The sequence below is a fragment of the Acomys minous genome, assembly GCF_964271855.1.
Source record: "Acomys minous genome assembly, chromosome: 5".
NCBI classification, from domain to species: domain Eukaryota; kingdom Metazoa; phylum Chordata; class Mammalia; order Rodentia; family Muridae; genus Acomys; species Acomys minous.
Genome location: NC_140494.1, coordinates 12,351,158 through 12,367,732, shown reverse-complemented (window position 1 = coordinate 12,367,732; position 16,575 = coordinate 12,351,158). Strand labels below are relative to the sequence as shown.

General features: G+C 40.6%; 1 protein-coding gene across 1 annotated transcript in view; it reads left to right on the top strand.

Moving 5' to 3' along the window:
• The window catches only part of USP6NL (USP6 N-terminal like), a 128,073-nt gene that overhangs the window by 49,168 nt on the left and 62,330 nt on the right, over positions 1-16,575 (top strand). The gene's annotated exons all lie outside the window — the stretch shown is intronic.

The following is a 16,575-nucleotide window of genomic DNA, read 5'->3' as shown; positions in this document are numbered from 1 at the left end:
TTTTTAAAAGAAAATTTGCCTAAGCTAGTGCCTTAAAAAAAGAAGTTTGGTAATTTTGGTTTGTATATATAGTTTATTGCAAGTTAATTTTTGTGTACTATGTAAAGCAATGGCCAAGTTACTTTTCCCTAATAGAGATAATCTGTCTCTTCTAGAACCAATTATTTAAATGATTGTCATTTCCCTGTTGAGTTCCTTTTGACACCTTTGAATTTATGAAATCTTGTTATCATTTATAGCCATCTTTTTTTTTTCTAGGAAGAATTTGACCCTTACAGAAGAGCTTAATTATACATGTATAAATCTGTTTTGTATTCCCACTATAAGTATATATGTTAGGAGGCTATGAGGACAATTGTAGCTACCCAGTTATTTGTTAGTAAGGTAAAATTATGGCAATGGCACCTTCTTATAGTTATTTTTACAAGGGGAGAAGAGTGCCAATAGAGGTACATGATTATGTTTAGGAAAGTGCATTAGAGTTATGTTAGTGTAAATTTGGGCTGGATTACAGTATTGGCTAGAAGAATCAGAAGAGAATCCATAGTCAGTACTCATTTTTTGAGAAGGAAAAGATGAAGGAATATATACAAAATAAAGTGGCTTTGGGAGCTGAGTTTGCATTTTAAAGGGTGCTATAGAAAGGTGGAAAGGACCATTTATGACTAGTAAGAAGTACTAGTTTGACAGCTCAGGGCTGGAGTTTAACCCCCAGAACCCACATAAAAAAGTCCCGTGTGATGACACTCATGATCCCAGCCCTGGGGAGGTGGAGAGAAGCTCATCTCTCAGGCGTGCTAGATTTGTGAGCCCAAGACCTGGTGAGAGGCCTTGTCTCACTACACAAGGCTGGGAGGCTGCAGAGTCGCTCAGTGTCCTAAAGGTGTGCTAAGCCCAACAACCCAGGTTTGCACAGTAGAAGGAGACAGCCAGTTGCTCTCTGACCTCTATTCACAGACTGTAGCGTAAGCGAACCCAGCCCAGACTCATATCCCCATAACAGCCTTCTTACAAATTAAAAGAAGGTGTTTTAGAAAGCTTTATTATTTATTTACTAAAAGAAAATATTTATTAGGAGATTTTCAGGCATAATCAACTAAAATAAGCCTTTTTGTTGTTGTTTTTGTTTTTGGAGGCAAAGTTTCTCTGCGTAGCCTTGGCTGTCATAGACTTGCTTTGTAGACCAGGCTGGCTTTGTACCATACCAAGTTGTGCAGTGTGATGGAGAAAATCCCTAAGAGAACTGAGAGGTTTTAATTAAGCCAGTGCTAATACATATATAAAATCACTGTGCCAACCAAGAACTTGAGGGTAAGGTGATGCTTGTAGACGCAGGAAATCTCAGTGCTCGCCGCACGTAAACCGCCTCTTGGGTATCACATTGAGTTTGGAGAGTAAAGGGGACGTTGGTAAATGTCATGTGTTGAACAGAGTGAGGCCATGTCAGTGGTTTGTATTTATAGGACTGCCATGTGAAAAGGCCTAATTTTGTTTTGGACAAAAAGGAAGACATATCTAATAATAGCAGGGACTTTTCAAGCTGGAATGGGCTGACCTGTAAGCTTGTGAGATTTTCATCTCTGGAAACACTGGAGGAGAAGCTCAGTGACCTCCTAGTAGGAGATTTTTCAGGGACATCATTCATGTGAAGCTGAGCTATAAAGTCCAGTCCTTCAAACTAAAAAAAAAAAAAATTTTTTTTTTTTGCATACTTAGCTAACTCCATAGTCAATGTTATCAGTTAATCATGCCCTTAAAACTTTGGTAATAAGTACCTTATATTTACAGGGCACTTAAAAACTTTCAGATCTCCCACGAGCCTGACTAAATGTGAGCTTCACAGGAATTTTATGAGCTGGGCAAGATTATTATTTTATAATTAATAGGTAGCTGTAGCTTAATGAGTGGATTCTGGATTCCAACTTCAGATCTTGCTCTGCCACCTGTTGTGTGAGACACATGCAAACTTGAGAGCGTGTTCTTTCCTCATGTGTAACTTAATAAAGATTGTAACTACAGGTAGGGTTGTTTGAGTTAACATGTGATAGGTAGACTGCTTGAAAATACGATTGGAGTATTATAACATGCTTCCACCAGAACCTGGCGCACGCTCGGGTAAATGTTCACTTGTCTGACATTTTTTTTTTCTTACATTGAAGAGACTCAAGCCCTGGCGAGCTGTGACTTGCTCAGGCTACATCAGAGTGCAGCTGAGAAGTTATTGAGAGTTTTGTTGAACTGCACAAAGCAAAATAAAAACTGGAGTAAAATTTTTGGTAGATGTAGTTTTCTGGAACAGAAATGGCTTGTAAATGAACGGTCGGACTGTTGTGAAACTCTTCACTTTAGATTTCGGGCGGCCTGAAGTTTGCAAGTGTTGACTGATATCCGTGCGTTCCACACATAACTCCACAGGAAGGCCTTTGCTACAGCATGCTGTAATAGCAGATAACCACACTTTCCAGAAGATTTATAGTGCTTGATAGTGTTTAAAGGAAATAGCTTCAGTTTCTGTTGGCATTCCTGTGCACTTGCTGTGTGCAAACAGTTTGCGCTTCTGATTTCTGGAGCAAATGGGCAGACTTGATGCATGGCCTGTAAGAAAAGCCAATGACTCTTGTTCTTCATTTTTAAAGAACAGAGTGTTCACACTGAAGTTTTGTTCTAACTTTAGTTAAGCTAAGGAGCTTCCAATTAAGTTACCGACTGTTTAATAGTTTTCTCAAAGTAACTTGATGGTCGCCCATAGACCGTTGTGTGTTTTGACAGTCTTACAGTAAGTGCTTTGGGGAAGGGCACATTCATTGGTTGTAAGCATGTTGAGGCCAGGTATCTTGCCTTCCACATAAGGGTATTTGCGAATTTGTCAGCTGTGGATCATTAATTTCTGAACTGAAGGACCGAACTGGATTGACTCTATTAAACAGTCACTTAGAGGCTAGGGAGATGGCTCAGTTGGTATAACACTTGCTGTGTGAGCACAAGGACTTGGGTTCAGCTCTCCAGCACCCACAAATCAGGAAGGCAGACAGAAAGACGCTAACTTGACAGCCAGTCTAGTCAAATCGGTGGGCTCCAGGTTCAGTAGGCAAGTCACTGAGGAAGGCATCTGGCCTGCACAGGTATATGAATACATGCTTACATGTGCACACACACTCAAATACACACAATTAAAAGTAGTAAAAATAATGCACTATTAACAAGGATAGTAGTGTTTGTTTGTAATCAAGTCTATTAAAGCCTTTTGTATATATTAATTCTTTACCTTGAAAAGCAGTGATTTTTTTGGTGGTGGTGGTGGTGGTGGCAAAACCGTGGTTGGTTGGCAAGATCAGTTCCATGGGCAAAGTAGTTTAAAGGACATATCTTCCTAATGCTTGAAAAGCATTTACTAAAACATAATAAGTAAAATTCCTGAAGCCATCTACTTCAAACAACTCCAGCTTGTTTCAGTTATGTCAGTTGACCAGGAACATTTCAGTGTGGTCTGTTACTTAGCTTTCACTAGGTTTGAAGTATTGGAACCAGCCCTTGATAGCATAGTCTATGGTCCTGTCAGCATTTACGGGACCTTTCTGTTTTGTTCTTCATGGGGGTGATGGAGTTTGTTTCTCTGGCCTTCTCTTCTGTTCACATATTGAGAAGATGTGATGTAGGCAATGTCATTTTTTTCTTTTTCTTTTCTGTTCATTCCATCCATACTCCTTCCTGAATGGCCTGGTGGAAGAACCAGGTTTTCTTTTGATCACGGGAGAAGAGTGGTAGCCATGGCCTTTGTCATTGTGTCTGTCTTTTCATTTGCATCACTGCTTTTTTTTTTTTTTTTTTTTTTTTTTTTTTTTTTTAAATTTAAGAGCAACAAAGAAAGCAAGTAGGAAGAAAGAGGCATGCCTGGTCAGAAAGCTGAGCCAGCCTTGTGCCAAGTCTCCTACCCACAGCCCACGGCCCAGTTCTTTATGTTCTGTTAAATCTTTAGCATTTTTTCAAGAAGTTTCTCTCCTTCCCTCTTTCTCTCCCTTCCTCCTTCCCTCCCTCCCTCTCTCCCTTCCTCTCTCCCTCCCTCCCCCCCCCTCCCTTTCTTCCGCACTCTTCCTCCCCCACCACCTCATGCCAGGGTTAAGGCAGGGTGTGCTCTCCACCACTGAGCCTTCCCCACGGCTCAGGAAACAATCTTTTGGTCTAAGCCTGCTCCTTCCTCAAACTCAGAGATTTGCCTGCCTCTGCAGAATTCTAGTATTAAAGGTGTGTGCCACCACTGCTCAGCTTTTTGTTTCATTTTTTAAAAGACAGGTCTCATTCTGTAGACCAGGCTGGCCTCAAACTCTTAGAATACTTGCCTCTACTTTCTGAGTGCTTTCATTAAGGGCATGTGCCATCACACCTAGCTGGTACATATAATTTTGCCTCAAGATTTAAAAATATTTTTATTCATTCCATCCATCCATCCATCATCCATCAGTGTGTGTGTGTGTGTGTGTGTGTGTGTGTGTGTGTGTGTATGTATGTGTGTGTGTATGTGTGTGTGTATGTGTATGTGTGTGTGTGTGTGTGTGTGTGTGTGTGTGTGTGTGTGTAAGTGTGTTTGTATATAAATGCATGTACTGTGGATAAGGTAATAAGTTCTTTCTACCATGAGTCCCAGGGATCAAACTCAGGTCAACAGGCTTGATAGTGGGCACTCCAAGTCAGTGAGTGAACCACCAGCCCCTGCTTTATGGTTTTTAATAGCTGGGTTGGTAGATATCTATATCATTTCTAGTCTGCCTTGTTGCATTTGCAAGTTATTTATATTTACTGAAAATAATTTAGATTGCTGCTATAAATGGGTTGTTACTTTGGACAGTCTCCTCAATGAAGAGCCATTATCCCCCCATTCTCACTTCTCTTTATTTGTGACACTGGTGACTAAATCCAGGACTTTATGCAGGCTTGACAAGTGCTCTACCATGGAGCTGCATATGTCCTCAGTCCTGTAAATCTTTGTTTTGAAATAGGGTCTCATCACTTTGTTCATTTCAGCTCACAGTCTCCAGTCCATCATCCAGGGAGGTTAGGGATAGGTGCTACAGGTTGTGACTAGTGTAGAGACCATGAAGGAACGCTGTTTACTGGCTTCTTCCTTGTTTCTTGTTCAGCCTACTTTCTTATAACGCTCAGGGCCACCAGCCCAAAGATGGCATTACCCATAGCCAGCTGGGGCCCTCTCATCACCCATCAGTCCAGAAAATATGCCAGTCTTGTCCACAGGCCGGGCGGGTAGAGGCATTTTATTTTCTCATTGAGATTCCCTATTCCCAGATAACTCTAGCTGTGTCAAGTAGACATAAAACTAGCCAGCACAGCATGACACTGTACTTTGTCTTATAGGGTGCTTGCGTGTGTGGAAGCCAGAGGTCAATGTCAGACACTGTACCTAATTGCTGTCCACCTTTTTATTTTTATTTTTTATTTTTTTGTGACGAGGCCTTTTGTGATCCTAGAGCTTGCCAGCATAGAGCAGCTGGTCCACAAGCTCCAAAGAGACTTATATTCCCCTTCCTAGCATGGTGCCTACACACATTCTCCTTGAATGGCCACAGTGATTTCTTTCTTTTCTTACTTTTTCCTTGTTTCTTTTTCTTTCTTCTTGCTTTTGACTGACCCAGGGCCTGGCAAGTGCTAGGCCAGCACTTTACCTTTAAGTTTTATCCCCATCCCTCTTATTTTCTTGTATATACTTAAGTTCTGTTCCAAGGGATGATTATGCGGTTGTGACGGCAGAATGCTGTGAGGAAAGAGGGTGACGGAGCATGGTCAGAGTGTGAGTACTTGTCTTTCCAGCCAGCACTGAGGTGGCTATACATGAAGCAGCTGGCCCAGTTGCAGAGGACTCTGCCTTTACATTGTCACGTTGTGACTCTCTGTCCAAGTGATGAGTTCCTGCCAGTATTGCAATGCTTTTGTCACGCGTTGCTTATAAAGCAACTTTGCTGTTAGTTTTATTAAGGGACAGTGTCTACAGTCTCAGTTCCCTCAAGAGGGAGGGCCTGTGCTTTTAATCCATATCTGTATTTGTGGTAGTTAGATACAGCGATAAATCATGCTCATAATTTTTGAATTAATAAATGATGTGTTGGAAAGTTTAATCCTTTTCATTTTCCAAGAGAAAGCTCATCTTTTGTATCCTTCATCTGCTTTTCATTCATTTATGTGAGTGGCTACTAGTTATTATCAGTGGAAATTTTAGGTATCCATAGTGATAGGACAGGATTATTTTGATTACTATAGCAAACTTAATTTTTTTCTTTAAAGTTGTTGTATAGCTTTCTGGTAAAGCCTCATAAGAAAGTTGAGAAAGTTTAACTTTCTATTTCGTATAATTGTTTAAAAAATTAAAATGTATTTGTAAAAGTTTTAACAAATATAAATTACAATGTCAATGTGATATTTTTATATCTCATCTTTAGGTGCATGATATACATGGGTAGTGTATGCTTGTGTGCATGTATGTATGTAGGTGCACACTGTGTGTGTGTGTGTGTGTGTGTGTAGGCCAGATGGTAATGTCAGGTATTGTCCTTTACTTTTCAGCATTTTTGTTCATCTTCATTTTTCCTTTTCTTTTTTCTCTTTCTTTCTCTCTCTCTCTCTCTCCCCCCCCCCCCCCCCACCCTCCTGCCTCTTCTCCTAGTCCCAAGCCCTGGGGTTATTATGGATGTAATCTGCTGTTCTCAACTATCACATGCATAGCAAGCCAACTCCTGAGCCCTAAGTTTCTAGATTCTTTGTATTTTGTAGTACACGCCTGTTAGAAAGGATAGGAGAGTGCTGTGGGAACTAGAATTGCGCGCATGTGCTTTTCTCAGAAGTAGTATTCATTCCCATGAGCATTCTGTGTGTCTTGTTACAGCCTGTGCTGTTTGCGGCATCTTATTTTGTTTTGCACAATATGTTGATGATTTATTGTTAGGTGCTGGAGAAGTTAGATATCATATAAAAATGTGAAACAAAATCCTGGGGATTTATGACTTCTGTAGATCAAATCTTGACAGGTTGTGCTGCGTTGCCTCAGTGAATCCCTCAGTCAGAATCACCTAAGTGGGGCTGGGGATAGCTCAGAGCGTTTGTTCTCTGTGGGCTGGAGTTTGACTCCTAGCACCCACACAGTGGCTTACAACTGCCTCTAACTTGAGTCCCAGGGAGTCTGATGTCCTCCTCTGAACTCTGAGTACCAGGTATGCATGTGGAGCACAGACATAAATGCAGGCAAGACATGCACATAAAAGAAATATTTCTAAATTTAAAAAAAATTGCTGAGGCTATTGGCATTTTTTGTTTCCTTGGTAATCCCCACCCCATCTAAGTAGAGAAAAACAAAGCTACCTTGACAGGAGCTAGCTGGGCAGCGAGGCCGACTCACTGAGTTTTACATTTGGTTTTATATTCACTGTGTCTCGGGAAATACCCATTGTTAATACTGCCTTTAGGAGTTGCTACACAGTTGGAATTGGTAAAGTGTAAAATCTTCAAATACCAAGAATGTGATGAGCGCCAAAGACTCATATCTGAAGACTTAGCCAAAGAAAAAGAATGAACAGACTTGAGAAAAATCCAGCAAGGAGAGTTAAAGACTGAAGGGAAGGCTATACAACTGAGGAATAAGTGTTCCCGCTAGAGAAACTGTCACAGAGAGTTAAGATGCCAAGTATCAGATTGTCCCCTCTTAGGCCCGCCCACCTCCCCAGCTGGAGCCAGTTCTTCCTCTTGCCTCCCGTCAAGGGTCTGGAGCTTTGTCGTTCCCTGCTGGTGTGGTCTGTCTCCTCTAGCTGTTCTGGGCAGGCTTCCTCCCACAGCATGGCCCAAGCACACAGGTGGCATACATGCCTTGAATAAGCATGCAACTAAATATATTGTAGCTATTTTAATGATTATTTTTCAAAAGTTGTCTTAGGATAAAGCACTGACAGCTTTATTTCCTATCCTGCTGGTAACCAACAAAAATGCAAAGAATAGGGCCTGTGAGATGGCTCAGCAGGGAGAGGTGCTTGCTGCCAAGCGTGAGGGTCTGAGTTCAATCCCCAGGACCTGCTTGGTAGAAGGAGAGAGCTGGCTCTCACAGGTTATCCTCCCATGTTCATACTCCCACTGTGATAAGCGGCACACTTAAATAAATAAATGTGATTAAAAAATTTTTAAATACCAAAATGAGGATTTGTTATTTACTAAAGATATAGTAGTATTATGTATACTGTACAATAGTGTAAGTTTCTTACCAGACAGTTGGAAAATAGTTATATTTTAGTAGTCATGTAACAAGAGTTTTTCTATGCCAACTCTGGTTGTGTGTATGTGTTGCACAAGTATGAGGGTGTGCATGTGTGGTTGGAAGCTATAGCCTTGAGTGTATTCTTCAGAAGCCATCCACTTTGTTTTTTTAGACAGTCCCTCACTGGGACTTAGGATTTAGTGATTTAGTTAGGCTGACTTCCCAGCAGACCCAGGATCAGCCTGTCACCGTCTCTCCAGTGCTGGGGTGATTTCAAGCACACACCAACACACCCGGCATTGTGTATGTGGGTGCTGGGGATCAAACTCAGGCTTCATGGTTGGGCAGGGCAAGTACTTTACTAACTGAGCCGCCCCCAGGCTCCTGCCCTACCTTTAAATTATTCATATTGACATTCAGAGTTAAGTTTGTATAGCAGTTTAGTAAATGGTGCTGCCTGAAGCAGCTGGGCCTTCCCTGAAGCAGGGAGACGGCGCAGTCATGCCCTGTGCCTTACGCCTTGCTTTATGGGGAAATACTAAATACTAAAGTCTTTGGACATTACTTATATATCTTAGGTTGCCAGTGGTGGGTATGTTAAAAATACTACCTTTAAAGTTTGATCTTCAGAATTAATAAATCTTTACTCCAAAGAATGTATGTGCTATGTAAATACAAAAGAGATATTGAAAAGAGTTTGAACAAAATAAGTGTAGGATTGAATTCTTTTAACTGGAATATAAAGACAGAATATAGGGTACAAAGGCCCTTTGTGGGAGCTTTCTATTCTGCCCAGAAACTTGCAATTGGTAACTAGTAAAATATTTTTTAAAATAAAGCTTTATTGTATGTAGTATTATAATACCAAGCTGCTTCAGTTTAACTGTGGAAAAAGCTTGCATACTTGCTTATAACAAGCAGATTCTACAGAAGTCCATTTTGTAACCTTAAAACTCTTTAGCGCGTTGTGATACCAGTGAAGCAAGACCTTAGAAACGTGTACCTCAGTGTCTAGTGGACCCAGTGGTGGGGAGGAGTCGGCACAGCTTTTCCTCTAGTAGAGGAGGAGAGCTGCGTGTAGAAACACAACCACAGCATGTTGGTTTGAGACAAGGGAATCAACCAGCTCACTGCCTGGTTACTGTGTACTATTTTTTTGGTTGCATATCATTTATTAGTTGGGAAGTCGGCAGACATGTTCTCATTTCTGTTTAAATGTTGTGGTGGTGTTCCTTGACACCTTGTAGATGCCAGTTAAACTTGAGGCTCCTGCTAACACAGCTTAAGACACGCTTTACCTCCAAGTTTCACTTTTCTCATTTGAAATGGACAAATTGACTATTTCTGTAAAGTGTACCTGCAGTGGGGCTGTTTGGCTATTGAGCAAGGCGGATCTGGTTACTGACCAGCCCTGAAGCTCAGCTAATGTGTGAGCTAATCCTAATAGCCGCTCTTCCTGTGGGGCCTTGTCTTTCTGTGTCGCGTTATTTTGTTTCCCCTCCTCTTCCCGTGGGGCCTTGTCTTTCTGTGCAGTGTTATTTTGTTTCCCCTCCTCTGTCTCATCAGCTCAAGGGCATTTCCTTACCTCTTGCCCTTACTTAATGTTACTTAGAGCTTATGCTGATAAATTTTCTTGCTAAACCTTGGTTTGTTTGCTTGTCATTTAGTTTATTCGTAGACCATGTGACAGGTTTAGAAAACCTTGAAGCCTTATTGCTTTGATCTGAATGTCACTCCAGAACTTAAAAGCTGTATGATCTTGGCAGGTTAATTAACCTAATAATGTTCCAGTCTGTTTAATGACCAATAATGATACCTACTTCATGGTTCTTACATAAGGATTTAAAATGAGATAACACATGTAGGGTTTAGACTATGCAGAACACCTGGTAGCTGTTATCTGCGAGCCAGGCCTTTCATTGCTAACTTAATTTATGTGATCTCCTGATGAGTGACCAGCACATTTGTATATTACTTTTGGTACCTGTTATGTAAACTACATCTTACTTAGTGTACAAACCGTACAAACCACCAAACACAGCAACGCTATTAGCATAATAGTAGTGATAGACTGAAATGCTATTTCACAGTAAACACATAAACATATTGAGACGCTTATGTATAAGGTTGCTTAGAATTATTAAGTGAGTTGTGCTTAAAATGGCTATGTCTTATTAGAATGTATAGATACCATGCTTGAGTTTAGGGAACTTTAAAGTTTATTTTTTATTTTATGTGTCTGATTTTTTGATTGCATATATGTAAGTGCAGACCTGTGTGCCATGCCCTGAAGGCTAGAAAAGGGCATTGGACTCCCTGGAGGCTGTAGTCACACAGAGTTGTGAGCCACTCTGTCGGTACCGGGAACAGAACCCTGGTCCTCTGTCCGAGCAGACAGTGCTTTTGACTGTTGCGCCCTCTTTCTAGTCCCTAGGACACTTAAAAATAAAGTAATTTGGTGACTTTTTTTGGTGATAAGAATACTTTGCTTTGTTCTCTGCCATTCATTGTTATCAGACTGCTGATTTTTGGCAGCACTATGCTCTGGTTTGAACCAGGGACCAATGCGTACACATTTCAAAGTCTGCAGTGCACTTAGTTCTCCCTTCACAGTTGGGTGTGCTAGGCAGTTTGTGTAAGTGTCCTTAACCTGGCTTTGACATACCATTTTTAAAAGAATAGAAAATAGAATATTCGGTTGAAAATGTTTTCTAAGCTGTCTGAGATTAGTCACTATTGGGGTACGCAGTCTGTGAATTACCTTGCATTCCTTTTGACTTATGTCTGTGTCTTGAGTGCTGGCACATGCCTTTAGTCCTAGTACAGAGAGGTTAAGGTAGGAAGGTCATGAGTCCAAGGGCAGCCTGGGGTACAGTCATGACGTAGGCCAGCTTGGCTATGTTGTGAGACTTGTCTCAACACCAACAACACCTTGTGAATAGAATCTGTTCCAATTGCTTTTTAAAAAAAAATATATATATATAAATAATTACAGGGTCAAATTCAATACAAACTTTTATTGTATTGACTATAACTGCACATGCTTATTTTCTGATTGTCCTGGGGGAATAAATACAGTAGACTCAATAGCATCTTCCTGTAATTGTGAAAATTAATTGTGAAGGTAGTTGATTTAGTATCAATCAAAATCATAGTGTATAAAGAATATTTATTTGTATATTAGGTGATTATTTGTCCAAGTTTTGCAACTTTTTGTTATTTTCTGTGTTTATCCTAAAACCTATAACTTAAAACTTAATAGAAAGACATGGTTGCTGTAGTAAAGAATAATATGAATATGTTGTTCTTGCATTCCTTAAAAAATCCTTAGTCTCCATTTTGTATACTTACACTTTGGTGAGATTAGGCTACTGGAATCCAGAATACAACTGTAAACATTGATAGATGAAAAGGCTGGGCACGGTAGGACAGGCCTATAATTCTAGTGTTCAGGAGACCGAGGCGAGGGGATTGGGAGTTTCAGATTTGTTTCTAAGGAAAGTATTGTAAGGACCAGGGAGGAGAGGAGGCGGTGTGATAAGATTGCCATGGCGTACACGAGCAAACGTGCAAGGTGGTTCCAAGCATGGCTTTGAAGCAGACAGCCTGGATTTCAGTTCTGCTCTGTGGCTTAATTCTTGCATGACCTAAATTGTTTAATTTCTCCCCTCCAGTCTCCTCATATGAAAACTAGACTTAGTCATAAACCTAACAAAGTAGGTTGTTATAGGGAGTGAGATTATGTGTGTTAAGTGCCTAGCACAGTATCTGTCACGTGGCAGTATCTCAGTAAACAGCTTCTAGAACACCCACAAATAAGGAGTTGTTGTAGACTACTCTTGTGCCATCTATTAAGACAATCATCTTGCTGGGAAAGCAGTTAGGGTATAATCTTGAGTTTGTCAGCAGCAGTAGGCAAGGCAAGGTGAGTGAAGTGACTCATGTCTTGTCTTGGTTCTAAGTATCATAAACATCTTCTGTTGCAATGTGTCATTCAGCCCTGCCCCCAAAGGTGGGAATTACATTCATATTCAACAGTTAGTAATTATGTTTCTCATCAGTAGTAATGGTGTTTAAATATTATTGCATCATTTTGTTTCCTTTTTCTCTGTGAGTCATTGTATGGTGTGGAGGAGTTACTAAGTCTAATTTTGAGGCTTCTGGGAGTCAGTTGTGATTCAGTTTTGTCTTAAGAAGTAAAGCACAGAGTACTCTCTGTTGGCTGACTGAAGACATGGCATTGTGTTTGCAGCAGGCACCCTCATTCTGCTTCACTTGGTGACTCAACAGCCAGGCACCCCCAAGCCTTCCTGTGGGGCAGGCACCTTTCTGAACAGGGAGGCGAGCAGAGCTGAGGCCGGCCTGGGGCAGAGAGGTTAAGAGGCCAGCCTTGCTCTCCTGCTTCTTTTAGACCCTTGACTTCCAACATCCTTTTGTGCCCTGGAAGGTGGAGAGAAGGGGGTGTTGGGAAAGGTCCCAGGTGTTGCCCTGGCTGAAGGCTTTCCCTGGACTTGAGGGATGATGGAAGCCCTGCAGAGCGTAGAGCCTTGCAGCGGAGACAGTGAGCCTGAGAAGTCCTGTGTGGAAGCGAGACAAAGGAGAGGGGGCATGCCAGGAAGTAGATGGAGCATACATACAACAGACAAGGGGCAGCTACCATCTTTCCCAGGCGCTCCACTTTGTGAAGGGCTTGTACATAATCACAAGTGCTACTTTAAAGAAAGATGTGACTGCTTGTCTAAACCTTCGAGTCCATAAAATGGAAACACCCGCTACAGACAGAATCTTGAAATGGAGTAAATATATAAGAGAAAGCAGAAACATACTTTTTGTAGTGGAACAAATACATGAGGCACTGATAGATTTCAGAGAGACCAACATGGAGGTCATACTGTCTTTTGTTCATGGAGATAATAGTTACTAGAAGAGACGTGTGAACAAGTGTCATTTAACATTCTGTAGTCACCAGATATGGAAATCTGAAGATCAAAAGCGCTGGCAGTGTAATGCAGGGTAGCCTACTGTTGACGTTTTGATTTAGTTTGATCGGGGGAAATATTTTCACTTAAAGCGAGTCCTTGTCAGCAATTTTTTTTTATAACAACTTTAAGAAATTATTTTGTTTCTTTCTAGATGTTGGCAAGCAAGTTATAGAAGCAGTTTCAGGGATTGTTAAAGCTGTAACTCATTTTTATGGCAATATTCGTGGGGACTGGCCGCTGAGAGTGGATTGGAAAGACATTAAGCAATAATGTGGCAAATATGAAAGAAGCCGAAGCTGCAGCCTGTTTGCTGCCCTGAGAGCCCTGGCCTTGCTGCTGAGACCGCTGCTGGGGAAGGGAGAAAATAGTGCTCCCCTTGTCTTCACCATCTGCTTGCCCTTAGCATTTGAACTTCTAGTTGAAATTTGTTTGAAGATATATATTCTATAAAATCAATGAAAAATATTTAAAACAATTTAAAGCATGGTATAATGGTCGATGATAATATTGATAGTAATCTAAATATTTTTAATGTAGTGGTAAACATTCACTGACAGTTAAAACTTAATATTAAAGCATTTAGGCATATTTGGTATGCTTTTATTATATGAGATAATGCATATTAACCTAGAGGAATGTGAAATATAATATATATATATAACAAACATGTAGCTCTTTGGGAGGATACCCGGTTGTTTCTGGGGACTTTAGGATTTATTTTTTTATTTTATTAATTTTTTTACATATACATTTATATCATTACACGTATATACAATAAACTACCTATAGCAATAAGAACCATGACACAATCAAGTATTATATCAATGTTACATTCTTAGTGTCTTGGCTATTAGCATTTGGCAGCCTTGAAGAAAATATCTTTCCTATCTTGGTGCATCAAGAATTCTGAATGTAAATCAGTATCTATCATATCTCGTCATTATCAACTTAAAACATCTATTGAGACCTAAAAACATCTTAACCCCTAAACAACTAAGCTTAACTGTGAAACTAAACTATCTGATCTTCAACTCCATCAGAGACTTAAGAAGGAATAAAATTGATTACCTGAGTATACTGGGAGTGCAGGTTAGTAGCTTTCTAAATGAGAAGGTGACAGAGATAGTTTGCTACCTGAACAGTCACTCAAAACTCTCTATAATGTTGGAGCATTATCTTCAGCCTTCTGGCCCAATATTCTGACAGACATATTTGTGAGGCAGGAACTATTAAAGACTTGCTTACCCTGTCTTGGCAGAGTTTGGTCGTCAACTCTGCCTGCATCCAAGCTTGTCCTTTTTAGGCAGAATTCTGTCTGTGGTAGAAATGAGGACATTTTCCCCAGTGGCTTGTTTGCCACATTTGAAGCCATCTCCATAAGGAGGTTCACTGATGCTCATCATCCTCTTTGAGGTAGGCTGGGTAATGGCAGGAGTTAACCTGTCTCATTGTCAGTTAATCTTTAAAATAATAAAAACATTTTAAAATACCATATTCTGCACGTCTCTGAGATTTTTGAAGACCTTATCTAACTATTTTACCTTATCTTTATATCGAATCATATCTGTCTGTTGCACCTAAGATCTATATTCTTGTGGTAAAATAGACTAGTAATTGATATGACCATGATTTAATCAACTAACAATTAACTTGTATAACTTATTTATCCTAAACAGCCTGCAATAGCACTTTCAAAGTATTGGAAGTAAACCTTGTATTATAATTGAGTTATATGGGTACAGTACCATGTATTAGAGTAGAAATATATAATGTGAAGAATAATTTTACATTTGAATTCTATATCACTGTATCTAAAATTAAACTTATTTTGCATCTATATACAAAATTCTATACCAGTGTATTAAAAATAACCTTGTGAGTGACAATTGAGGCATTAAGTTGAGGAGTAGATTCATTAATCTACTTTTTGTTCTATCTTCCCCATATATTTCTATATTCCCCCTTCTTTCTTTTCAACCCCCATCTCCAAACCTAAGAATGGGAGATAAAGGAAAAGAGAGACATCCCTGAGTCCAACCCTGTTTTCTCTCTAAGACCAATAATAACTTGGAACCAACTTTGAAAATAAGCCTCTATAGCCCAAGAAAGCAACCAAAAACCTACCCGACCTCCCTTAAAGGAAATGGGGCATCATTCTCTTAAGGTTCCTTCTGACTGATGAATAATATCTTTGTCGGGGGGAGGGGGGAGAAAAAATATTGGGGAAATGGTTAAACAAGCTAGGAATAACATTTGTGGTCCAGTTTCTAAATGTTGAGAAATTCCAGGCTTAATTAGAGTCCTGTGTGAGACAGTCTGAAATGCAGGACCAATTGGGATTGGAAGAGTTCTTCAAAGATATCCTGGGAGCTGTCCTGTTCTGATGAGGAACAGCAACTGAAGCACTTGGTGCTGGAACTTGAAGGATGCAGGATGTCAGTGTCCAGCATGCTGAGAGGAATGAATCCTGTCAGGTCTGATCAGTGTCGGTGTCTGGTTTGTTTGTTCTGGGAAGCAGCAGCACTGGTGTTTTGTGGATCTCAGTTTGGTCTTCAGGTCGCTGTGCCGGCCTGGCTGTCCTGCTGGTCGGAAGCGGTGTGCGATGGGTGCTGCCACTTTGGAACTCCGACTTTAGGGTTTTTGACACTGTCTTTTTGTATATCCAGCATTCTCTGGCATTCTTACCTTTCCATGATTACTTGTACTATTTTTATAATTGTAACTTTGATTACAATCTTTTGTTGTTGTTCCAGAGTGAACATAAGTGAGAGAGGGTCAAAAGCCAAGTGATTTTTTTTTTAAAAGATTAACATGTGAGTTGAGAAAGAAAGAGGTAAGAGTTTCTTCCTAAGGTTGCACATTTTTGGAGGCATTTGTGTAGTGTGGAGCTAGCAGTTCAGTGGTATAGCAGTGGGGCTGCAGCGATGTGCATGACGTGGCAGTGCAGGGGAGTGACGGCAGGACACATTGGGCCAGGGACGGCTTCTTAGAGGACCGCCTGCTTGCTGGTGCCCTGGCGGAGGGAGACCTGGATGCTGTTTCAGATAAGCCATCTGGGTGGTATGTATGTGTAAGTACCCATATTCATTTCATTTTGCACTGAGCCACCAATCAAAGTGGGTCACCATCAGGGTCTTTTGTCCTGGTTTGTTTTCAGCTGCACTGTGATTGTAACCTATTTAGTTTTACTTGAGCGGCCGGCTTTGGATTTAGAGCCCGGGAAAGTGAATGCTGCCATCTTTTTTTTTTTTTTTTTTTTTTTTTGTTTTTTTTGTTTTGTTTTTCGAGACAGGGTTTCTCTGTGTAGCCTTGGCTGTCCTGGACTGACTTTGTAGACCAGGCTGGCCT